At 39.0% G+C, this 26,379-nt stretch overlaps 1 pseudogene across 1 annotated transcript; it reads right to left on the bottom strand.

The window, feature by feature from the left end:
• Positions 1 to 3,057: 3,057 nt before the first annotated feature.
• On the bottom strand, positions 3,058 to 24,063 carry LOC148132237 (tubulin alpha chain-like; annotated as a pseudogene). Its single transcript, XR_015747754.1, has 4 exons — positions 23,932 to 24,063; positions 10,400 to 10,622; positions 5,564 to 5,712; positions 3,058 to 4,140 (listed from the first exon to the last, which is right to left on the bottom strand). The product of XR_015747754.1 is annotated as a tubulin alpha chain-like (transcript).
• Positions 24,064 to 26,379: the final 2,316 nt, after the last annotated feature.

Below are 26,379 nucleotides of genomic sequence, written 5' to 3'. Positions count from 1 at the left end.
CAAAGCAGCTGCTGCTAATTTCTTTGGAGCCCCTTCCAGTAAGGTCCACAGCGATCAGAAGTGTCTTTGGATGCATAACCGGAACAACTAACGTTGACGCCTGTATATACCACCTCAGAAGGTCCAGAGCCAATCTGGTTTCTCCACTGAGAACATTACAGTCCTAAGGCTTTGCAGACTTCTCCCAAAAACCTAGGAGCAGCTGAAACATCCAAATTAAGCAAGAACCTGCCAGTTTCAGGTCCATTATGATAACTGAGCTGATCATTTATATAAGACACATGTATGGGTAGAGGCATTCACTTTGTCCCCAAGTCCCTAAACGCAGTCCAAAAGTTAATTGCCCTGATCTACAGAATGTAACAACATATGAAGGAATTAGCACAATGAATTTCCTTCTCAGGAGAATTCATGAAAGTAAACTATGCTGAGGACTTTCGGTTAGAGCTTCTTCAGCGACAGACCGAAGCCTCGTCTCTCCGAGGCTTTGATCCATGCTTGCCGCTGGAGCACCCCGAGCCGGCTGGTAGAGGTGGTGAAGAGGGGGGAGACTGCCTGCAGGGTTGAGGAGAGCCACATCTCTCCTCCCCAGCTGGCCATTACTCCCTTTCCCGAAGGCGGTTGTAGTGGTGGTCAGAAATGGCCACCACAAAGAAGAACTCGACCGGAAAAGAATGTGCAGGAAGAAGATAAGAGAAAGTTTTGGTTGACCGGGTCAAACAGCAAAAGCAACAAATTAGGTACCCTGGAATTTAAACTTAACAACATTGTTCCCAAAGAAGATTTTGAAGCTGCGAAGGAGAGAGAGAAGGGAAAGGATTAGGTTTTTTTTTCTTCCCTTCCTTATACTGACAGCTAAGAGACTTAAGCAAGAAACTGAAAAAAAAATCCACTTTGACATTAATAGGCATCTAAGCTGAAAATAAAAGTCAAAGGGATAATAAAGATTTCTGGACATTTAAAAGTTTTTAAAAGCTGGAAAGGAGAAAAAAAAGAATAGAAGGGCAGGATCTGGAAAAATGGAGGAGACTGCCTGGAATTAAGGAATGGAACTGTAATTAAAAGGAACTTACAGTGAAATCTTAACAAGATTCCTCAAAGATACATTTTAATGGAAACTTGGTAACAAAATAATAGAACCCCAGGAAGAGAAAGTGGAAAAAAGAAGCAAGTAGAAACAGCCTTGGATTATTTGGATTACTTGGTGATTTTTGGTTTTTGCATCTAGATGACTAAAAATAACTGGGTGGTTGTTTAAAAGTTTTTAAAATGGTATCACTCTTAGAAGAACTGAAAATGGAACTTAAAAAATGGAAAGAAGACGCACAAGAAGGGAGAAGTTCTTTTGGCTTCATGTTTCAATTCCTAGAAATGGAGATCTGGAACTATGAGAAACAACAAGAAATGCTTGCAGAACAAGAAGATTGGGACAAAGAAGAAGCCATCTTTAATGATCAAATAATTTTAAGTGGGGGGAAAAAGAAAAGGGTGGAAAGAGAGTGAAAGGTTTAAGATTAGAAAAAACAACCAAAAAGAAGAACAATTTGAAAGATAAGTATAATATTAGAAAGCAACAGAAGAGGGGATTACAGATGAGAGAGTTAGAAGTAGAGAGAAGAGGGGGTAAAAAGGGGAGGGAGAAGAAGAGGGGAAGAAGGCAAGGAAAAGAAGTTGTAAAAGACAGAAACAAGAAATGGAGAAACAGGAAAAAGATATAAGGATTGTAACCATAAGTTTGTTTAGAGATAATGGGTGAAAATTTAATTGTAAAAGGGATTCTGCAAAGGTACATAAGATAGCTTTGTTATATTACAAATATAAATAACTTTAGAAAATATGATGGATAAAATATTTATTGTAATGCAGTGGGATGTTTGTTAATAAATAAATGAATTAAAATGATTGAATTAAAAGGGAACATTTTTAATTATTAGTAATGATTTATAAAAATATAAGTGAGAAATATGGGGAAAAAAAGAATTAACTATGGAAAGTTTATAAGTGTTCCCAAGGAAGTATGATATTCAATTGAAAAGAAATGTTAAAGATGTTAAGATTTTAATGCATATTAATGATATAATTGAATTGGAATGGAATGTGTTTTATTTACATATATATGTAATTTTTTCTTTTTAAGAATATAGTGTCTATTTTAAGAATGTACCAAACAGAATTTGATTGGAAGTTATGTATTATATTGAATGCTATAATCTTAAAGCTATACATTGAAGCTTAAATAAGAGCTTGAATTGATAAAATTAAAGGATATAAAGGTGTCATACTCTAATTGGTAACTACAGGGAAAAATTTGCTTAATAAGAAAAGATAATGTGAAATTGTAACAGGACAGATAAAAGTATAAATATAATGATTTGAATTGAGATAATTAAAACAAAGTTGAGAAAATTAGAAGAGGGGAAAAACTATGTAGAAAATATAAAACGGTAATAAGATATGGAATAGAATATAAAAATGAGCATGAAATTGAATTTTGTGTCTGTATGAAGAAGTGATAACCTGGGACCATGCTATTTTCAAAAAAGATGTTTTATTTGTATTTTGTTTTTGTGAAAACCCAAATAAAATTTTCAAAAAACAAAAAAAAGAAAGTAAACTATGCTAAAGAGGGGGAAATAAAATAAAATAAAATACATTTTTTCTCCTGCCTGGAAGTACAAAGGACCTTCAGCCTGTCCTTATAAAGGACAGCTCCTCTCATTCCAGATATCCACTCTCCCTTACCTACTTAAAGCAGAACCAGGAATTCCTAATTTCCCCCTCTACAGAATTTTAAGGGGAATCACAAAACAATGTTCAGGATGGCATTTGGGGAGAACTGAAGGTTTTTGCAGTGAGGGCACAGGGGCTCAAGGTCCCTGGGTCGCTACATTTACACTCTTCACTTGACTGTACATTCTTAATGTACCCTTGCTGCGTAACCATTCAAGCTTTGCCAAGCTAACAGCCCATACCCTTTATTCATTTAACAAATGCGCTCCCAGCTGACATCAGAACACTGGAAAGGGCAGCGCTTGTTTTCTAAAGAAACAAAACTGCTTTCAGCTGAAACAGACTTTTAATAAGCTTTTCACACAATAGACAGTCATGTGAATCCAGAAGAAGGCAGGGGTGATGAATGGAAAAATTAACACAATGAAAAATCAATATTCTTCTTCCTCCTCCTCTTCCGCATCAACGCTATCGGCCCCGACCTCTTCGTAATCCTTCTCCAGAGCAGCCATGTCTTCCCGAGCCTCTGAGAATTCCCCTTCTTCCATCCCTTCCCCAACGTACCAGTGGACAAAGGCACGCTTGGCATACATCAGATCAAACTTATGGTCCAGGCGGGCCCAGGCCTCAGCAATGGCTGTGGTGTTGCTCAGCATGCAGACAGCACGCTGCACCTTGGCCAGGTCGCCTCCGGGGACCATGGTCGGGGGCTGGTAGTTGATACCAACCTTGAAACCAGTGGGGCACCAGTCCACAAACTGGATGCTGCGTTTGGTCTTGATGGCGGCAATAGCAGCATTGACATCTTTGGGAACAACGTCGCCACGGTACAACAGGCAGCAGGCCATGTATTTACCGTGATTTAGGGTCGCATTTCACCATCTGATTAGCTGGCTCAAAGCAAGAATTGGTGATCTCTGCTACAGTCAACTGCTCATGGTAGGCTTTTTCAGCAGAGATGACTGGGGCATAGGTCGTCAGAGGGAAATGGATTCTAGGGTAGGGCACCAAGTTGGTCTGGAATTCTGTCAGATCTACATTCAGGGCACCATCAAATCGCAGGGAAGCTGTGATGGAGGACACAATCTGACTGATAAGGCGGTTGAGGTTGGTGTAGCTGGGGCGCTCGATGTCAAGGTTCCGTCGGCAAATGTCATAAGTGGCTTCGTTGTCTACCATGAAGGCACAGTCGGAGTGGTCCAGGGTGGTGTGGGTGGTCAGGATGGAGTTGTAGGGCTCCACGACAGCTGTGGATACTTGGGGAGCTGGGTAGATGGAAAACTCCAGCTTGGACTTCTTGCCATAGTCAACGGACAGGCGCTCCATCAACAAGGATGTAAAGCCAGAGCCAGTACCACCACCAAAACTGTGGAAGACCAGAAAACCCTGGAGACCTGTGCACTGGTCAGCCTGTTGGAAAAAGCAAAGTGGATTCAGTGTCAATTTTAAGAACCAGATTTTTTTCTTGTTGATTTTCAAGTATTTTCTTGAAACACCATTAACACTCAAGAAAGTACTAGAAGAAATTCAATCCCCTTCAGTTGTTTGAGAATATCCTGTAACTTCCAAATAATTGTAGAGTATACCATCCAGCCTTCCAGATGGTGAATGCCAATTTCTCTAGCCCTTGCCTTTATCATGAATGACAGCAACTTAAATTCAACATTTAGAAGGCTGCTTGGGAATTGTCTTTCCTTCTCATTTGCTTCCTGGTAATAAAAGTCTTTATAGTTCTCCTCTACATCATTCCTGATCTAAGATGTAATTCTTTTCATTCTTTTGGTAACTCAGATGGTCAACCTCTTTAAAAAAAATGATTTAAGCCACTGTTTGCTAAACTTGCAAACCAGGGACAACTCATGATGCAAAACCATAAGCAGTGGTTTAGAAATTAAAAACTAGGTCCAAACATAACTATACCAAAAATAAATTTTATGACTTACCTAAAGTTCAAATCCAGCTACTGTCAAACTAATTTCCCATAAACTTGTTGCAAATACCTTAAGGCAGGAGTTTCAAACTCTATTTCATTGAGGACCACTTCAGGGTTGTGTTTTCCTTCTGGGGATTGGAGTGGGCATGGCCTGCGTGACATCACTTGTGTTGGGGAGGGCGCTGTGGTGGCCTGAGCACTCTGCTATTGAAAATGGGCACCTGAGCTCTGTTTTTGTCCGCAAGGGCCTCCTCAGGGGTCGGATTCTGCTATAGAACTGGTTGCTACAATTCTCCGCAATTCAGAAGAACTGGCAAATCATGCCACTGGCTGGCCCCGCCCCACCCTGTCAGCAAGCCATGCCCACCCAGTCACATGACCACCAAGCCACACCCACAAATTAGGCCATGCCCACAGAACCAGTTAAGAAATTTTAATCCCACTCCTGCCGGCGAAAATGGAGCTTGGGAGGGTTGCGCAAGGCCCTTGCAAGCTCCATTTTTGCTGGCAGAGGCATCACTATTCCCAGAGTGGCCCTTGTGGGCCAGATCTAAATACCCCACAGGCTGGATCCAGCCTCCAGGCCTTGAGTTTGACACCTGTGGCCCTAAGGGTTCTATGCAACTTCACTCTTATTCATTCATCACATTTACTGTTCAAAACTCAATCATGGCTAAAAAGAGAATAAATTGTTTGCCAGCAAGCATAAAAATAAAGTGAGAAACATTCAGTGAGTCGCACTAGAAGCAGCAGACGATTCTGTACTGTGAAACTAGGAGATGCATCAGGGGATCTTATCCCACTTAATACGGAGGTTTTATTTTTAAAATTCTGCATCTCCATAGTTCTTTATTTCACATTTCCAAACTGAGGGATCCTTCAGCAGCAGAAATCACCCACCAATTTCCTAATCCTGTCAATGACCAAGTCAATGACCTCTTTGCCAATCGTGTAATGCCCTCTGGCATAGTTGTTAGCGGCATCTTCTTTGCCAGTGATCAGTTGCTCAGGGTGGAATAGCTGGTGGTAAGTACCAGTGCGCACTTCATCTGTGAAAAGAATTAATGAAAAAGGTATTTATTTTGTTGTGACATTGTGTGATCAAGAACCCAAGATATGTTTCTTCAAAAATGTATCTACTGAGAAAGCTTTCAGAGAGATTTTGTCTTCAGAAGAATTTAACTTCTGGGGTAAACTAAGAGATGGCACTGAGATGATTGCGGAGGACAAGAATCCAGAACGAAAAAGAGTTGTGGAAGTGGCCAAGTCTTTCTGCAAGAGACACCTTAAATAAAGGCACCTTAAATATTAATTTCAGTGTATTCCAATTGCTCTCAATTGCATTGTTCAACTGCACAACTCTTCTTGATTCTGAATCTTTGTCCTCTGTTTCACTTCATTAATTCACTTAAAATGTACAATCACAAATGTACATCACAAAAAAATGTACAATCAAGTCAGTTACATGATGACTTCCTTTACAACCACAACTTATGACCATAATGAGCAGACTCCATTACAGTCAAGTTGAGGACAACTTGTAGACTTTGTTGTGGTTAGCTGGCAGCAGGTGCAGAGGGCTGAGGAGAGTGATGATTCTGATGAGGGGCCAGGACCATCAGGGAGTGGACTGCTGCCTTCAGGGATTGTAGGGGCTGGCAGCAGTGACAAGGAGGTTCCCAAGGAGCCTGTGCCAAGTGCACGTGAGCGCAGGATGATTCGTAGAAGAGAACAATTGGAGCAGCACAGCAACTCGGGAGTAAGGATGCAACGTAATGGCCCCTCCCTCCAGGGAATATAAACCTGGTTTCAAAAGGTTTTTGCTTTTGCAGAAAGCAAAAACATTCTAAGGACTCAGCCTTGTGTGTGGAGACTCCGGCTTATCTGAAGAATACTGTCAAGGCTTTTCTGGTTGGACTAATTGGCTGCAAGCCATCTTTTGTCTACAAAGAAGTTATTTGTAGATTAAAGCCGAGAAGGTTTGAGTTGCTGCGTTTGTTCGAGATTTTCTTGCTGGTAACAGGGTTGAGTCAGAACAGACTTATGGGAAAATACAGCATTTAAATTTTTATTATACAGTATTATTGTTCACAATACAGAATCTCCTTTGGGAGAGGATGGGCAGCTAAATAAATATGATAAAGTATTGAACTATATGGCAATGTTTTAGAATCTGAGCGTTTATCAGGAATTATGGTTTTATTGAACATGGGAAATGGGTAAAAGAATATTGAGAAATTGGAGGTCTGGTATTATGACAGATATTAAGAAATGGCTGCAAGGAACTTCCGGTTTGTCGGCTTCGCCAGCGGCAGGGATTCGCGATCCTGCGCGATCCCCGCGGCGCTAGCCGTCTTGGTGCCTCCGATCCTGACAGATCTGGAGGCTAAGGCTGCCCGGCAGAGGCAGCCGAAGATAGGGGGGATCCGGAGAGGGGTTTGGGGGTGTTGCAGACCCCCTACCCAGCCGGCTAAAACCCCTTTTCTCAAGGCGGTCGAGCGGTGGTCTGTAATGGCTGCCACAAGAAAGTCGGCAGCTGGGTAAGACTGAGCAGGAGGAAGAGGGGAGAAAGTTTCTAAGAGAAAGTTTTTTGGCTGACCCAGGACTTTAAGAGATGCCTAATCCTGAAAACTATGACTTCTTGAATGATACTTTGTTTCCAGAGGAGAATTTCAAGCGGCAAAACTGAGGTGCTGAAAGGGAAAGTTTACTCTCCTTCCCTATGGAATCAACAAATGGCCATTGAGAAACCTGTCTTTTTTTTTTAATAAAAGGTAAAAACTTGGCTTCTTGTTATAAGTGGGAAGGGAGAGGACAAAAAAATATTAAGATCTTGCTGGAGGAGATGCCTTGAAGATTTTGAGACTGGAAATTAATTGCAACAAGGCTCTAAAATACAGATTGGGTTTTTTTTCTTTTCCTTTTTATTGATACCACCCCAGGAAGAGAAAGTGAAAACTTTGTGCTTTGTTTGGACTGATGTCTCTGGGACTTTGGGGAATTGTTCTAACTTTTGAAACATTTTGGTTGCTTTAAGAAGAAGAACAAAGAAAAGATTTACAATGGCTTTACCTGTTGATGAACTTAAGGAATATGGAAAAATAAAGAAAGTAAGTAAGGACGCTGTGAAGGAAGCCTTCCTTTTTTTAGAAATGGCGCTTGCTATTTATCAGCAAACACAACAACAGATGGAGGAAATAGAAGAAGAAGAAGAAGAACAAGAAGAAGAAGACGCCCTCTTCAATGAATCTAAAAATTTAATTAAGAGAAAGGAGAAAGAGAGGAAGGAAAATGAAGGACTTAAGACTTAAAAAAACGCTCAAGAAAGAGAAAAATAAGATGCAAAATCAACACAATGTTACTAAGCAAAAGAAAAAAGGAATACAACAGAGAGGGGAAGCTAAAAAGGCGGAGGTTACTAGAGGGGGAGGTAAAAAGGCCAGGTGGGATAAGAAAGGAAGGGAAAGGGGGGGGGGAAGCCACAAAGGTATGAAACAAGATGGGGAAAAATGAATTTTTTTCAGGGATAAAGGGTGAAGTATAATTTCTTTAAAAAAGAAGATTCTGCAAGGTACATAAGATGGTATTGTAGTATTTGTATTAGAAATAGAAAATTAGAATGTTATAAGAATTAATAAAAAATTAAAATATTGAAATGTTTAGTAATGATAGACTTTAAAATTTAATAAAATATTAAAAGGAATGTTTAAAATATTAAGTTTAATTAAAGAGTTTAATTGACTATTGTGTTGATTTTACTATCAACTTATTATTCTAGCATTTGTTTTTTGAAATAGATAATTGGAATGTTATAAGATTTAACATTTAGATTTATTATCTAATTATGTTAATTATTTTGGACTTATTATTTTTTTCTCTTTTTAAAAGTTAGTAGGTAGAATGTACTAAGCAGAATCAGACTGGGTACTAGGCGTTATTTTAAATATTAATTTAGGGGGAGGATAGAAAGGCATCATACTCTGATCAGTGATTTCAGGAGAAATCCTTTTTTTTTTTTTTATTGTAGGGAATGAGATAAATGGATAATTTGGAAAGAATGGACAAAAAATACAAATACAATGATTTAAATTAAAATGAATTAAATAAAATAGAATCAAGAAGAATGAAAAGCGGGGAGAAGTTATATAGAAGATATAGAATGGTAAATAAGATAGGTAATGGTATATAAGATGAGCACGAATTTAATTGAGTCCATACAAAGAGAGGTAATCTGGGGCCAAACTACTTTCTTAAAAGAAGTTTTATATTTTTGTGTTTTGTGTGTTCATGTTTGTTTGAGAATTAATAAAACCTCGGAGGAATGTTCGATGAGAATAATGGTAATCAAGTCAGAGAGAAATGTAGATGATGATTATAAATTGGATAAATATAGAAAATAACAATAATAATGAAATTGAATACGAAAAGAGAAATAATGAGAAATTTGCTAAGAGATATTTATATGTCCATATGGAAATGGTGTAAAACAGAATTATGTTGTATAAAATAATATTTTACTTGACTTGTAAAATTAATAATGGAAAGAGGTTTTATGTATTCAATGGTTAATGATGGTTTGTTTGTCTTTAAAATTAATAAAATTTGTTCCAAAAAAAAAAAAAAAGAAATGGCTGCAAGAAGTGTGTGATATGTTTTGAAAAACAACAACAATAGTTTCTACTAATCAGATGCAGCAGTAAATGTTATTATATTTATAAGAACATCCAGATACAGATACAGTTCAGATACAGTTTTGTTCCATACAGTATCAAGCTTGTGAACTCTCAAGCTTACTCTTTCTACTATGTATTCAAGATGGACAGTGATTGAGATATATACATGTGTGTGTGTGTGTGTGTTCTTAAGTTCTTAAGTGTGTGTGTTCTTAAGTTTTCACGGGTATTTATATGTATGGTATTCTACTTTGTTCGGGTATTTTCCCACGTCATTATAGTTGTGCTTTTAAAGTTGTAGCAACGTTTCTCACAGATGAGCACAGTACAGAAGCCTGATGATGGCAGATGAGATTCTGCCGAAACGTTGCTACAACTTTAAAAGCACAACTATAATGACATGGGAAAATACCCGAACAAAGCTGAATAACATACATACATACATACATACATACATACATACATACGACAATAAAGGTAATATAGAGGTACATTTATTAGTAAATCAGCAAGTACTAAAAGTATAAAATATAACATGCTTTTGTTTTCCTTTATTACTTTGTCTGGGTTTGTCCCTTTTCTAATTTGTTTTGGTTTCTATTAATTTTTTTCTTTTTGATATTTATGTATGTTAAGAATATTAAATTAAAAAGTCATGATTGAATAGGTTAAAAATTCATATTAGCACAAATTAATTCCTTATACCAAAACAAAAATCCACCATATATCCAGTCAAAAAATTCAACAGAGTTTATTCAGATATGTCATAATGTTCTTAGCAGGGATATCCTGCTCTTGGCAACTTTAAAACTTGTGGACTTCAACTCCCAGAATTCCCCAGCCAGAATGGGTCCACAAGTCTTAAAGTTGTCAAGTTTGAAGACCCCTGTTCTTCAGGATCTAAGCCCGATTTGGTGTGGTTTTTTTAACTTACTTTCCCTTACTTGAAATGCAAGGCACTGGATCTCCGACTTGAACTAGAAATGTTTGTTTTTCTATGAACCTCTAACCTTCCTTGCCACTGAGTATTTCTAAAATGTTAGTATTACTGAAAGTAGCTCACCAATCACCGTTGGCTCCAAGTCTATGAACACAGCCCTGGGGACGTGTTTGCCAGCTCCAGTCTCACTGAAGAAGGTGTTGAAGGAGTCATCTCCTCCCCCAATGGTCTTATCACTGGGCATCTGCCCATCTGGCTGGATGCCATGTTCAAGGCAGTAGAGCTCCCAGCAGGCATTGCCAATCTGGACACCGGCTTGGCCAACGTGGATGGAGATGCACTCACGCTGTGGAAAGAAACCACTTCCGTTATATTTATTCTAGAACAAGTAAATCACAACTAGCAATTGGCTGCAATGATTAAACCACTCACCAGTTGCGGAAAGTCCCAACTAGCAATAAATAATCATCTGTTTTCATGCAACATGAAGCATGAGCTATTAACAAGACTTAATGTTAGGTATAACATTGATACCAAATATGGTTTGGGTGAATAAATATATAAAACTTAGATATCATGGTTTAAGTGCTTATCACTTTAAGCACAATGCAGCAGGCAATTAGCCGATTAAGGGTGCGGTTAGAAGTTACAATATAAGGAAGCATTAGAAGCTGGATAACTTACTGTCTGTAGCTGACTGTCTGACTGTAACTGTGTGCTGCTGCGACTTACTGTGTGTTGCTGCGACTAACTGTGATTACTTACTGTGAGTGCCTATGACTGAACAGTTATTGTTTGCTACTGTTTGCTGATTATTGCGTAATTCTACTGAATATCCAGCGTTTGTTTCTCTGGAGAGTGAAACCGGAGGAGGAGAAGATATCTTTATCGGCTGATAAAGATATTGCAAGGACTCTTAACTTGGACTATACTAGTGAGTCTTAATGGATGGAAATACTGTGAATAACTTAATGGACTGAATGACAATGCTTAAACTCTAACTGGATTAAAAACTATTTAAACTACAAACAGTGTTTGTGTTCAGTGTGTGTATACTCTGGGGCCCTTCCGCTCTCCTTTGGCTGCCTGGCTTGACTACTGCTGCAATACTCTGCTAGGGGTTAATCCTCAAACCCTAACATTGGTTATGGGCCCAGCAGCATAGTCTAACTAACCAGGATATAGCAGAGAGAGTTGGTGTGAGTTGCACATTACTGTAATAACAAACTGTTTTAATTAGTTTAAAATAGTCAAAATATCTGAAGAGTAATGGCACAAGTAAATTTGTCACAACTGTCCATGATATCCAGGCTGGATGGAACAAACTATGTTTCATGGTCAATGAAATGTAGTTTACTTCTACGCAGAGAAGGATTGTGGGACATTATAGCAAACCCACCAGATGTGAGTAGATGGGATCCTGCTAATGATGATGATAAAGAAAAGTTACAAGACTTTAAACTGAAGAATGAGCAGGCTTTATGCATCATAGGACTGACTCTCTGTGATCAGCAGCTTGTCCATATTCGTGGAGAAGAAAATGCTGCAAACTGCTGGGAGAACCTCAGGAAGATTTATGTTCGGGACAGTGTAGGAGCACATATAAATCTTACACGGAAGCTTTTTCAACGCATCTTCAGAGGAATGGAGATATGTTAGTTCATTTAAACTGTATGAAGAGCATTTTTCAAGATTTGCAAGAAAAAGAGCTTATATTTAATGAACTGCAACAAGTCTATATAATATTATCTTCATTAGATCAAAGCTATGATGACTATGTAACTTCGTTGGAAGTATTGCCAAAAGAAAGCCTCTCATTAACCGAGATTACAGGCAGGCTACTAGAAGAAGCCAGAAGAAGGCGTGAGCGTGACGAGCTGAGAGAAGATAAGAAAGAAGAGAAATTATCTTCAAAGCTTGAAAGAAACCAGCAAAGCAAAGTAAAGCACCTGGAAGAAGAGAATTTATCTTCGACGGCATACACAATTAAAAAGTGTTTTAATTGTGGAGGCAGAGGACATCTGGCAAGGTTCTGCAAAAAGAGAAAAAGCCAGAATGTAAAAAAGCCAAAGAAAGCATTTGAACTAGCCATGTTTAGCAACTCTGATGTGAAGAATAATTTATGGGTGGTTGACAGTGGCGCATCCCACTGCATCACAAGAGATAAGACAAAATTTATAAAAATGTCTACAAGCTCTCAACATATATCTCTTGCTAATGGCTGGAACCTGAAAGCGAAAGGTCAAGGTTTTGCACGTTGTCCGTACATAAACCAGGATATAAAAATGTTGTATGTACCGCAACTAAAGTTTAATTTGCTTTCAGTAAGGGTATTAGATAAATTAGGTTATGTAATTACTTTTAAAGATAATAATTGCATAATTGAAAAAAGATAACAAAAGGGTAACTGCAGCTTTAAATGGAACATTATATGTCTTAGATAATAGTAAGAAAGGGGAGGCTCAAACTGTATTTAATAATATAAAGCCTCATGATGAATGTATCCATTTATTGCATAGGCGTTTGGGGCATGTAAATTTTAAAATGCTAAAACGTACAGTTGAGTTATCTGAAGGAATAAGGTTAAAACCTTGTGATAAATATTTGCGTTGTAATGTTTGCTGTGAAGATAAGAGTAAGGTATTGCCTGCAAATAGGCTAAATGGTTTCAAAACAAAAGAACCTTTAGAAGTAGTATTTGCAGACATAATAGGTCCAAAGAAACCCAGTATGGGGGGTGCTAGATATATACTGAGCATTATGGATCATTATTCTAGATATGGGTTTTGCTATTTAATGAAAAGCAAAACTGAAACATATCAATATTTTTTCAATTGGCTTAGGTTTGCTGAAAGAAAGTCTAAACGTCAACTGATAACCCTGGTGACAGATAATGGTACGGAATTTGTTAATAACAAATTCCAGAACAGACTTAAGGTAGCTGGAATAGAGCATAAGAAGTCTGCTCCATACAGGCCAGAACATAATGCTTTTATTGAAAGAAGAGGCCAAACACTACAGGCAATGGTTAGAACAATGTTAAATGATTCTGGGTTACCTGATTCTTTGTGGGGGGAGGCTACAATGTGTGCTAATAACATATTGAACAACGTTGTTAATACAACAACAGGTGAAATTCCATTTACCAGATGGCATGGCAGGAAACCTGATCTAAGTTACCTGCACACATTTGGTGCACCAGCATGGGTGCATATTCCTGCACAACTCAGAAAAAAAGGCAACATAGAGCTAAAAGATTTTTCTTCGTTGGTTATCAGGCAAACCATAGGGCATATAGATTTTGGGAGAAAGGCACATCTAAAGTGTTATGTAGTGCTAGTGCCCAATTTCTAGAACATGAAGGATGGGAGAAATTAGAACAGGATGCCAATAAAGATGTAATTATTGAATCCTATAGAAATCCCATTAGTTATCCCTGTAACTTTAAAAATAAAGTAAAGAGAAAAATACAGGATGAAATAGTGCCCATAAAGGAAGAAACAGATTCAATAGCTGAACAGGATGAGGAAGATGAACAGGTAGTAGTTCAACAAAGTCCTCCTGTAAGCCCTATAATTCCCAGAAGAACTACACGTGTATCTAGACCGCCTGATAGGTACCAGGCTAACACAGTGTGCCAGATTAATCAAGTTCCTAATTCTGTTGAAGAAATTAAAAAGTATCCTACTAAGGAAAAAGAAAGATGGTATGCAGCAATGAATAAGGAACTGAATTCATTAAGTGATATGAAGGTGTATGAGAATGCCAAATTACCTGCAGGAAAGAAAACCATTGGCTGCAAATGGATATTTAAGGTAAAAATAGATAAAGATGGTAATTTAATCCATAAGGCAAGGTTAGTAGCCCAAGGTTTTAGGCAGAATGCTAATGACTACGATGAGGTGTTTGCACCTAGTCTTAAGGCAGCAACCTTGAGGGCAGCTTTAGTGTGGGCAGCTAGTAAAACTATATAGTTAACCATCTAGATGTGGAAACTGCTTACTTGCACGCCCCATTAAAACATATTATTTATATGAAAAAAACCTGTTGGTATTAAAAGTGAAAATAAGGATAATAATGATTGTTGGTTGTTAAAGAAAAGTCTCTATGGTCTAAAACAATCAGGCTATGAATGGAACCAGTATATTGTAAAGGAACTAGACAATATAGGATTTAAAGCTGGTTTAGCCGATCCATGTTTGTTTAAGAGGGAGACAAATGGGAAAGTATCATTATTATTACTATTCACAGATGATATTGCTTTGATAACTGAAACTAATGATGAAGCAAATAAAATAATAGCATCATTAGGAAAGAGAATAAAGATCAAGCAATTAGGGGAGATAAAGAAGTATCTCGGTTTGAATATAAAGAAAACACGGAAAGGTTTTAAGATATCTCAGGAAGATAAGATAAGCAAATTACTAAAAGATTACAAGATGGAGCTTTGTAAGCCAGCTAAGACTCCAATGAGTCAGGAGTTTAGCAACACTGATGAACAAAGCCCTGAGTTTGATAAGGTGATTTATCAATCTTTAATTGGTAGTTTGAGTTATATTAGTAATTGGTCTAGACCAGATATATCGTACTGCGTGAATCAGTTGGCTAGATTCAATTCTGCACCATGTGAAAGACACTGGATTGCAGCTAAGAGGATATTAAGATATCTTAAAAAGACAATGAATTATTCATTGTATTTAGAACCAAAGGGTGATTTAATTCTGTGTGCTTATGCAGATGCTAGCTTTGCATCAGAAAGAGACACTAGAAAGTCGACTTCAGGAACAGCCATAATGCTGGGTAAGACATTAATAGGCTGGAAGTCAATAAGACAACAGCATATAAGTTTGTCTACTATGGAGGCAGAATTCTCCTGTTTATCATTGTTATGTACAGAGTTAATAATGTATAAACAAATGTTAATTGATATAGGTATAACTGTAGATTATCCTATAATTATACATGAAGATAATCAGGCAGCAATTCAAATGGCCACAAATATTGGAGTAAAAACAAGGAGCAAGCATACAGATCTAAGATACCTAAACGTGAGACAATCTGTAAGAAGTAAGATGATTCAGCTAGAATACTGTATGTCGGAGGACAATTTAGCTGATAATTTTACTAAAGCCCAAGGTGCCAGTAAACACCAGGAGAGTTGTGAAAAATATGGGATTAGATTGTAAAGGTATTATATATTTATTTCACCCAAAAGGGGAGTATGTTAGGTATAACATTGATACCAAATATGGTTTGGGTGAATAAATATATAAAACTTAGATATCATGGTTTAAGTGCTTATCACTTTAAGCACAATGCAGCAGGCAATTAGCCGATTAAGGGTGCGGTTAGAAGTTACAATATAAGGAAGCATTAGAAGCTGGATAACTTACTGTCTGTAGCTGACTGTCTGACTGTAACTGTGTGCTGCTGCGACTTACTGTGTGTTGCTGCGACTAACTGTGATTACTTACTGTGAGTGCCTATGACTGAACAGTTATTGTTTGCTACTGTTTGCTGATTATTGCGTAATTCTACTGAATATCCAGCGTTTGTTTCTCTGGAGAGTGAAACCGGAGGAGGAGAAGATATCTTTATCGGCTGATAAAGATATTGCAAGGACTCTTAACTTGGACTATACTAGTGAGTCTTAATGGATGGAAATACTGTGAATAACTTAATGGACTGAATGACAATGCTTAAACTCTAACTGGATTAAAAACTATTTAAACTACAAACAGTGTTTGTGTTCAGTGTGTGTATACTCTGGGGCCCTTCCGCTCTCCTTTGGCTGCCTGGCTTGACTACTGCTGCAATACTCTGCTAGGGGTCAATCCCCAAACCCTAACACTTAAGGACATGGCTGTGCTAGATATTATTAGCTCTGTCTGCCTCTGTCTGGATGAAGTGAAAGTGCAGCTATGGCTGAAATTTTTATGCAAGTCAATACTAACTTCTTCTTCTTGTGCTATATCGGTCATCGGACATTGGCAATCATATTGGCGATCAAAACCAACATCAACCATAAGAACCTCCGTTGCCGCCCTGACCTAACCATACAGCAATGTGCCCGCTCCCGTGTACTCCGCATCAAACTCAAAAACCGTCTAGACAATGGAGAGAAGGACCTGTACATTGACTACCATGCTGACTGTATCAAAAGTAAGCCACGCAACCCAATACTCAGCATTTACCCTCAACCACAACCCTACCTCAACCCATCCACCATCACCCAAGACTAGGCACGCACGCCCCCAACTACCTCAATTCCAACTACTGCCGGCCTTAAATGCAAACTACTCAATGCAAGAAGCCTCGTGAATAAAATACCTGAATTTCTCTTCCTCCTAAATATGGCTAACTTCGACATTATATTTGTCTGTGAAACATGGCTCAATGCATCTCTCCCCGACTCCATTACCACAGTAAGAGACTATCATGTTTACAGATCAGATCGTGAAAATTGTCGAGGAGGTGGTGTTGCTATATTCTATAAAAAATCCTTACATCTAAAAAATATCCAAGTTACCCAGGAGCTTGCCCTTCCTGAAACCATCATCTGTGAACTATCCTCAAATATCACAATTCGATTCTTACTATGTTACAGAGCACCTGATTATGACATCGAACATGGAAACAAGCTAAATACATTACTAACATGGGCTGCATCCTGCCCATACCCTTTTATCCTTCTTGGTGATTTCAATCTACCTCATATTGACTGGACCCTAAATGATTGTACAACTGAAATCATACACACAACCTTCTACAATGCTATTACAAATCTGGGACTGGAACAACTAGTAATCAACAACACTAGACTAAACAACTGCCTCGATCTCATCTTCTGCAACAGTTTGAACCTAATTTATGGAATACAAACTAAAGAACCCTTTTCCAGTAGTGACCACAATATGATTGACTTTTGTCTCAACATACATCCACACAAAAATCACCACAATGATGTAATACCCTATTGTAACTTCAAAAAAGGCAACTATGATCTTATAGACAACGATCTCTCATCCCTTGATTGGCAATCTCTATTCACTGGATGCAATACTGTTGAAGACCATTACAACGTATTTTTACTTGAAGTCAAAAGAGTCATCAAACTATATGTTCCAACAACTCCCAAAACAAAACAAAAAAGCAGACTACCCATATCAATAAGGAAACTTCAATCCAAAAAGAGATCACTCTGGCGGAAAAACAAATCTGGTCACGTTGCCAATTTCAAAAACCGATACAAAAATTTATGCCACCAGATAAAGACTGAATGCACCAATTATCACATTAAACAAGAGGAAAACCTTCTAAGCACCAATTCCACCCGAGCTTTTTACAATTTTGTAAACAACAAACTAAAAGACTCAAGGTCCATCCCTCCCTTGATAGGACCTGATGGTAAAGACTGCAACGACGACACCATTAAAGCCAACATCTTTAACACATTCTTCGGCTCAGTATTTGTAAACAGCAATGGATCATGCCCAGTATTTCCTAGCCGTACCACAGATAACAACAATGATCTAATACATATCGATTTCACAGAAGACAATGTCGAAAAATCACTACGCAATCTAAAACCATCTCTATCTATTGGACCGGATGGAATATGTGCCTACTTCTTAAGAAAGCTATCCACTGCCATAGCCAAACCTCTAAGCATAATCTTTGAAAAATCTTTCAGGACCAGCTCCTTGCCTAACCTATGGTCACAAGCCACAGTCATCCCCATCTTCAAAAAGGGAGACCCAAGCCTAGTTGAAAATTACAGGCCAATCTCCTTATGCTGCGTCACCTGTAAAGTCATGGAATCAATTATTAACCAATCCATCATCCTCTACTTAGAGACAAACAACCTACTCTCCAATAAACAATTTGGTTTCAGAAAAAAACTATCCTGTAATCTGCAACTCTTACACTGCAAAAACATATGGACGACACAACTCGACCAGGGCAAAGCAATAGACGCAATCTACATAGACTTTTGTAAAGCCTTTGATTCAGTGGTACACGACAAACTACTCCTAAAAATAAAATCCTATAGTATCTCTGGACAACTGAATAACTGGATAGAAGCATTCCTGTCAAACAGACAACAAATGGTCAAAATCGGGAGCGTCCTATCAAATCCAGTACCTGTCAATAGTGGTGTCCCCCAGGGCAGTGTTCTAGGACCAACTCTCTTCATACTCTACATAAACGACCTCTGTGATCATATTAAGAGCAATTGCGTTCTCTTCGCTGATGATGTAAAGCTGTTCAATACCACAGACAATACTGCTACCCTACAAAAAGATCTTGACTATGTATCTCAATGGTCAAACAAATGGCAACTTCAAATCTCAACAAATAAATGCTCTGTCTTACATATTGGCAAAAAAATCAGAAAATAAAATACAAGCTGAATAGTCAAGATCTTGTTGATGACCCAAGCTCTGTAAAGGACCTTGGAATACTCACCTCTAATGATCTAAGTGCTAGAGCCCACTGCAACTACATAGCCAAAAAGGCATTAAGAGTTATTAACCTAATCCTACGTAGTTTTTTCTCTGGTAATATCACACTACTAACCAGAGCATACAAAACATTTGCTAGACCAATACTCGAATACAGTTCATCAGTCTGGAACCCTCATTACGTATCTGATATTAGCACAATTGAGAAAGTCCAGAAATATTTCACAAGAAGAGTTCTCCACTCCTCTACTCGTTGTAGAATACCTTATGCCACCAGACTTGAAATTCTAAAACTAGAAAACCTTGAATTACGCCGTCTTCGGTCTGACTTAAGCATGGTATATAAAATCATACATTGCAATGTCCTACCTGTCAATGAATACTTCAGCTTCAACCATAACAACACAAGAGCACACAATAGATACAAACTCAAAGTAAACCGCACCAAACTTGATTGCAGGAAATACGACTTCAGCAATAGAGTGGTCAATGTCTGGAATACTCTACCCGACTCTGTAGTCTCTTCCCCAAACCCCAAAAACTTTAACCTTAGACTGTCTACTATTGACCTCACCCCTTTCCTAAGAGGTCTGTAGGGGCGTGCATAAAGCGCATCATCGTGCCTACCGTCCCTGTCCTATTGTTTCTCTTATTCTTTTATTTTTCTTATATGTACCCATTTCATGTATTCACAACTATGTATACACTTATACTTATTATCTTGTAAACAATTGGCAAATCAAATAAATAAATAAATAAATAAATGGCCGCACAAAAAAACTGCTGTTTTGTCCAAACAAGCTCACTTAGATTTTGAAGCCATGTTGTTCTTTTTCTGGCTGGACCTCGTTTGCCTTACATCTTTCCTTGGAGAATTAAGTGAAGTATACTGCATTTTTCTGGGTGTCGCATCACATGTCCGAAATATTCTAACTTTCGCTTTTTTATGGTTTTGAATTGATGATTTCCCTGGTCTTTCCCTGGTGGCTTATCACCTCTTTTCCCATTTCAATCACTTCCCATCTCAATGGTAACAACTACCTAATCTTAATTTGGCATTTTGTTAAAAGCTGCCAATGCATTAATTATGAGGTTGGGCTCCAGTTTTATTTTTCAACAATAGCTGAAAAGCACAGAAACCAGTATGCAAACACACGTCATTGGGCAAGAAAGACTAAAAGTGCCATTAGCATCATTTTTAAAAAGGTGCAGCATCTGAAAAGTATCCACTCTTTATGACATACATTTTGGGGAGTTGCAGCTACATCAGCTACGTTCATCAACTACAGTAAATATGGGAGCTGCAAACACTTGAGATTTGATCTCCCAAAGATGCTTTCCTGCATGCAAGAGGGCAAAATATAATACCTGTTCAATGGATCTCGCAGTAGCTGTATCTTTTTCTAGAATCACATGGCTGCCCTTCATAGCTGCTACATAATTCCACAAAATGACCAACTGCTTTAATCGAATGCTCCAATCCTTATCCTGTATACTCCAAACACTTTTTTGAACCTGAATGTGAAGCACTGCCTAGCAAGCGTTATCCTGAGATGCAATTATATGCAGAATATAGAAGCTTTCATGGAGTCTTCCCACCTCAAAAGTCTTCCCACCTAAACATTTCAGGCAAGCAATTTAATTATCTTATCTTTCAGCACTAAAAAAGGGTAGAGAACAGCCTGAAAATTTAAATAGCCTTCTCCAACTTAACCATTTTCAGATGACTTGTACTGCAGCTCCCAGTATTCCCCGCCAACATGGGTACTGGTGAAGTTGGGTGCAGATGATTGGAAGCTGCAGCCCAAATATGTATTTTAATATTTATTTATTTAATGTCTATGCTGCCCATCTCCCCTACTAGGTGATTCTTCAAGAGCTTGATGACTTAAATTCAGAAAATTCATGCTCAGAATTTTAGTATTAAGAGTGTCAAATGTTAGCCCAAAATCACTAATAGCTGGATTGACATTACACCCAAACGGTAGAGTTCTGAAGCTGCTTCAGATTTTAAAAATATGAACAAACACTGCAACTTATTTCCTTCCTGTTGCAGGTAAATGCTAGCTGTTTGTAAGAGCACCATGAAACATCTTGAATTCTTATTCTAAAAATTGTGCCATCTTCCTAGAAGGCTTGGTGTGAGATCAATGGAGATAATACAATAAAAACTCTGAAGTAAAAGTATTTCAGATTTCATATTTACCTAGAAACATGAAACTGAACCAATAATGTTTGGAAAATGATTTCATTTGATGTAGTCTATACTATTTACAAATAGATGGCAGATATTGTAGAATTTAGAATTACGGTGAGCCTTAAAAAAAATCAGCCAACCATCAGAAAACAGCACTTTATCTTAAACCCTAACTTAAACACCACATTCTTGCCTAAACTTGACATTTAAAAATTATCTCTCAGATGAAGTATTTGAACAATGTCAATTTAAATTATGCATCTTCTACAAACTCTCGTCACCATTGTAGGGTATCCAATGGTGCTCTGCAGCCCTGACTTGATTTGGCCTGGACATCATATATGCAACAGATCCATTCAGAAATTCTGCTCTTCCTATTTGTAACTGGCTTTCTTCAATGCTCTCAAAACCTTTTACAGCAAGTAGCAAAGTCACATATCTTCAAGGTCAGACTTGGCCACTTACATTTTATATTACTTTAAGATTAAGATTATGGTGTTTAAGGAAGCCTTTTAAAATGTGGCTTGAAGTGCTGATGCTGGTCATTTTGCAATATTGTGACTTCCTGTTTTTATTGTTTTCCGTGCCTGCTATAGAAAAGTATTACTTAGGAAAGGGTTTTTTTTTTAATTATTAGTAGACACACTCAAAAATATTGGAAAAGCAGTGCAGGTTATTGCAGGTTAACAGGATTTGAAACTTCATATGCTAATGTCTCCCTTTTCCCTGAAAAATGACTCAGCAGGTATCTATGAAAAATGAAGGCAAAGAAGCTGAGTCACAAGACTGAAGCATCAAGTCATATCCTGCTCCTAAAAGCAAGATAAAGTTTCTCTATTAGGCCACCTCCTACTGGTAGCTTTTCAAAAAGAGAAACAGCCTTCTTTTCTCTGTGCTGTACAAATCCTGGAAGATTTGGGCAAGAGTTGCCCATCCGTTTCATAGAAACAATAAGGTGAGAATACAGGAGCTTGCTCACAATTTTAGAGCTTTTCACATGAGTAATTACCAATATTACAGCATTCAAGACTTTGTTCAATGAAATAACCTTCTGGGTTCAGTTCCAAGTGGGGAAAAAGACACTGGATTCATGGAGGTTGCTTGGAAAGATGCTTTATTGATGGACAGGTTCACATGCCTTGGATGAAGGGACAAAATGCTGAGAGTCCCTCGATTTTATGTCCTCTGTTGGGATTTGAATTTGAGCTTGTATTCTGATTGGTTGTCAGACTCCCATGGGGCCATGCAGGGGCAACTCTGTAGGCTGTCCTGAGTTCTAGACTTGGTTGAGCCTTGCTGGATGATGTAATTAAAGGGCTTTGGGCAATTCCTATTATGGCTCTACCTGGAGGAGATAGATCTTTGTTATATAGAATAGGCTGGCCCAGGCCTTAATGGAACATTAGCAAAGGTAGGGGAGCTGAGTTTCTGGCTCTCTTGAGTTTCTACTTCTCTTTTAGGGGAAATATTCTCCTTTTTAGTATATCCTAAAATATTTCATTTTCCTAGGAAAGGGGTGGGTTTTAACAATTTGATACCTATAAAAGAATATTTTAGCTGTTCTGACCCCAACCCTTTTCCAATTTAAAAAAAAACACGAACCAAAGGGAACAGAAACCTTTTAATGATTTTTAAGAATCCCCGGTTAAAAGGCTGTTGCAAACTAACTCTGATAAGCACAAGCCTGGCCAAAGCTGTGGGGGCTGCCAAGAATAACAGATAAGGTTACCTACAAATATTTTACAACACAAGTGTCTTCAAATACCCAACTAAGATACTGCAATGTCCACGAGGCTTGAGTTTCAAAACATCTTTGCTTCCTGCAAAGAATGTCCCATTCACAGCTGGCTTTTATCTTCTTGAAGGAGGGGCCATTGCCTTGCAGCCTTACTCCCGAGTTGCCCATGCTGCTGCAGCTGCTCTTTCCTTAGAGCAGCCCTGCGCACACACACACTTGGCACAGGCTCCTCTGGAACCTCCTCATCGCTGCTGCCAGCCCCCACAATCTCTGAAGGCAGCAGTCCACTCTCTTAATGGTCCTGGCCCCTCATCTGAATCCTCGCTCTCTTCAGCCATCCATACCAACTACTAAGCAACAGTAGCTGGGGCAGGAATGAGAGGTCATTGGTGCTCTGAGCTCGGCTGTTCTCTTACAGACGTTTCATCATTACCCAAAACTAGGTAACTTAGATGTTACCTAGTTTGGGTAATGAAAGGTCTGCAAGAAATCCACCAAGCTCAGAAAACACCAACGGATCCCTCATTCAAAACTGTCCAATACAGCTCAGCCTGTACTTATCAGCTCCAAACCTCCAACTGCTTATCTCTAAATATCAGGGATGATTTACTGCTCTCTTGAAGCAGCCTATAGCAACCCGCAAACCAACGATAGAGCTCTACTCTTGCAGCCACGGAAATCTGTGAAGCCGAGAGGCGCAAGAAAGGAAAGACTTCGAGAGGATGCCATGCCCCAACGAAGTGAGTTAGGCAACCGGCGCACAGACTTCCCGCCTCCTGATGGGCGAAACACCCTGCAGGAAACGTCCCAACAGCTCTCTCCATCCATCCATCCATCCATCCATCCATGCGGGCGGTCGTGTGTGCTACTATCAGCCGGAGCCAGGGGCCGCTTCTTTCTACCGACCAGAACTGGGATCTCGGAGTTGAACTGAGTCTCCCGCGGGGTGGGGGAAAGAAAGTGAAAGGCGTAGTAGCGCTACTTCGGAGAAACAAGCCAGGACGAAGTTTCCCTTTATCGCTCCCCGCTCTTTATCCGTAACTGTGGAAAAAAGCCTTTTAGGTCCATTCTGACTCCTTCCTTCCTTCCTTCCTTCCTCCACGGGTCGCGGGAGCCGGACAAGGCCCCACTTGGACCATTACATTTCTCCCCCGACTTCACTTTCACCGCCCGCAAATCACCGGAAGTCGGAAAAAATTTCCCTTCCGATTAGATGTAAAAAAACAATAATTCGGAGAATCCTTTGTTCACTTACCATGTTTCGTGGAAACCGGGATTCCGGGGGTGGGAAGCACCTCCAACAAACGGGTCGAGAGTCTTCCTCACTTAATCGACCCGTTTAGGAAGCCGCCAGTGAGCCAAAACTTCTTTTGGGCTAAAGCAAACTCGGGCGGGGCATTTTATAGCGTTTGGGCGTGTCCTAAGGCACGGGGGGCGTGGCTAAAGTGGAAGGTAACGAAGGAGGCAGGTTTTACTTTACTTTCCTCGCCCATCAGCTGCCGCCTAATTGGCAGGCTCGAATGTCCCGAAACCTGAACGGAATGACATGCGCAGGATGGAATAGAGGTGGGGGGGGGTTAAAAGCTGTAAAAGCTGAATTCATTTCATTACTACCGTCCATGTCCTAATGTCCCTTTTTATTTGTACCCATTTCATGTCGTCTTAATCATGTTCTAATTATATGTTATCTAATAGATGCTTGACCAAATAAAATATATAAAATATAAACATATATAAATATATATATAATATTAAACCTATTGTGTGCAAGCGGGCAGCCCTGCCTACCCTTTTGGAATGGAAGTGGAAGCAATAATTTGGCCCTGAAAATAGAGGGGCTGAAGTTCACAGCCTCCCCCTTCCCAACCCGCCCTCATGTCTGTCAGGAAAACCCACACTGGCCATTGGAAGGTAAATGTGAGGGGGCTTGCAAATACCTTAAGATAAGTGAAGTTTATAGGATGGAAGGTTTTTACCAGAAGAGGTGTCACAAAGGAGGGGTGGGAAGAAGCAGATGTCCTCGGGTGCCATCTAGAGGTCGAAGTGTGGCATAAGCCTGCTGTAGCCCAGACAGATAATTCACATTCCCAACGTGGTTGGCTCTTGCAGCGCAAATACCCTTCCCTTCAGTATTTTTCAACCTTGGTAACTTTTAAGATGTGTGGGACTTCAAATCCCAGAATTCCTCAGCCAGCCATGCTTAGGAAGGCTCTTGTTTTTCAACCCCCCCAGATTTTAGTTGCCTTTCCATACATAGAAAATACATGAAAAAACCCTAGATGGATGTAGGATTAGGATTAGGCCTCCAGAGATGGTCATTATGCTTAGGAGGCCTCTAAGTATTTCAAATCCCACATATTTTCTTCTCTGTGTAAAATAGATGGAAAAATCCTATTTGGATCCAAATCCTGCTAAGGTTAGGGTTAAGTTGCCATGGATTCAGATCGCAAAATAAACATCACCAATAGAGTCCGAGCACCTGGCTTATGCTTAGGAAGGGTCTTTGAATTTAAATCCCTCAAATGCTGGCTGTGAAATTCTGGGAGTTGAAGCCCACACATCTTAAAGTTGCCAAGATTGAAAAACACTGCTCTTTACTCTGGGTGCACAAGCATTCATTAGCTAGACTTTAATCTAACTGAAGCCAAATGTTTTGGATATTGCTGGATATCCCCTTCCCTCTCAGTCCTCAAAAGATGTGGAGAAAACATTCACACCTAACTTTTAAAATCCGAGCATTCTGTAGCTTCAGGCCTTCTAGACTAAGCCCCCTTTCACAGCCCCTTCTGACCAGAACCACAAATCTGAGGCATCATTTGTTGCCACTCTGAGGCAGGGAATGGATCATCATTGCAGAAAATAAATCCACTCATCCTCTAAATATTTTGCCCAAGTCTCAAGCAGAAAACAAAACCTGCCATCGCTATTGTTCTCCTCTATTGTCATCCTACTCACTGCAGCTCTCCTCTTCCCAGAAATGTTAAATATGGCCATCAAAATATTCCTCATTATTGTTGTAGTTAAGGCAGTTGTGTTATTAATGCCAGCTGAGTCTGAGTTACAAGGATTCAGATAGGTGCTCCGTAAAATAGACTACAGAAAAGAACTGGAGCTAGTAGTTATAATTTTCCCAAAAAGTACCTTTTTCCACAGTAGCTTAGTGAACAGCACATTCTCTTTTAGCTTCAGATTTATTCAAAAGCAAGCACAGTAGAGCTGAAAGTAATAGCAGCAGTCATTAACTTAATGTCTTCCTTACACATTTATTTTCTTTAACTATTCTGACATCCAGAAGGCAATTTGGCATGAACTGGTGTTCTCATGCATAAGGACTTGAATTCCAAGTAGCAGACTAAATAGCATTTATTCTGCTATTTCTAACCAACTGCATCTGGATTCAGAAGAATAATAGGACAAAATCCTGGTTAGTCAGGAAACTATGCCACCAGAAAATCTCAAGGTGGTTAGACTACACTGGAAAATCTACATCCATCCTTCAAAAACTATTCCAGAAAATAGCTATGATAAAGCAGTTGTCAAGGAAACTCTGCTGTTACCCATTCAACTTTTCCTGTTTGTTGTAAAAATTAGTGCTGTATCTTGATCATTGTACAAAAAAACTTTGTACATTCTATGATTAAAATACTTTTTTTTCTGTTTTATGTGTTTCCTACATAGCTTTTGGCACTGAATTCAGTTCCTC

The sequence above is a fragment of the Notechis scutatus genome, chromosome 2, assembly GCF_049901735.1.
Source record: "Notechis scutatus isolate UNSWTSFEM ecotype Mainland chromosome 2, rNotScu1.2, whole genome shotgun sequence".
NCBI lineage: Eukaryota > Metazoa > Chordata > Lepidosauria > Squamata > Elapidae > Notechis > Notechis scutatus.
The sequence above is the reverse complement of the archived record's forward strand: the minus strand, read 5'-3'. Positions and strand labels throughout refer to the sequence as shown.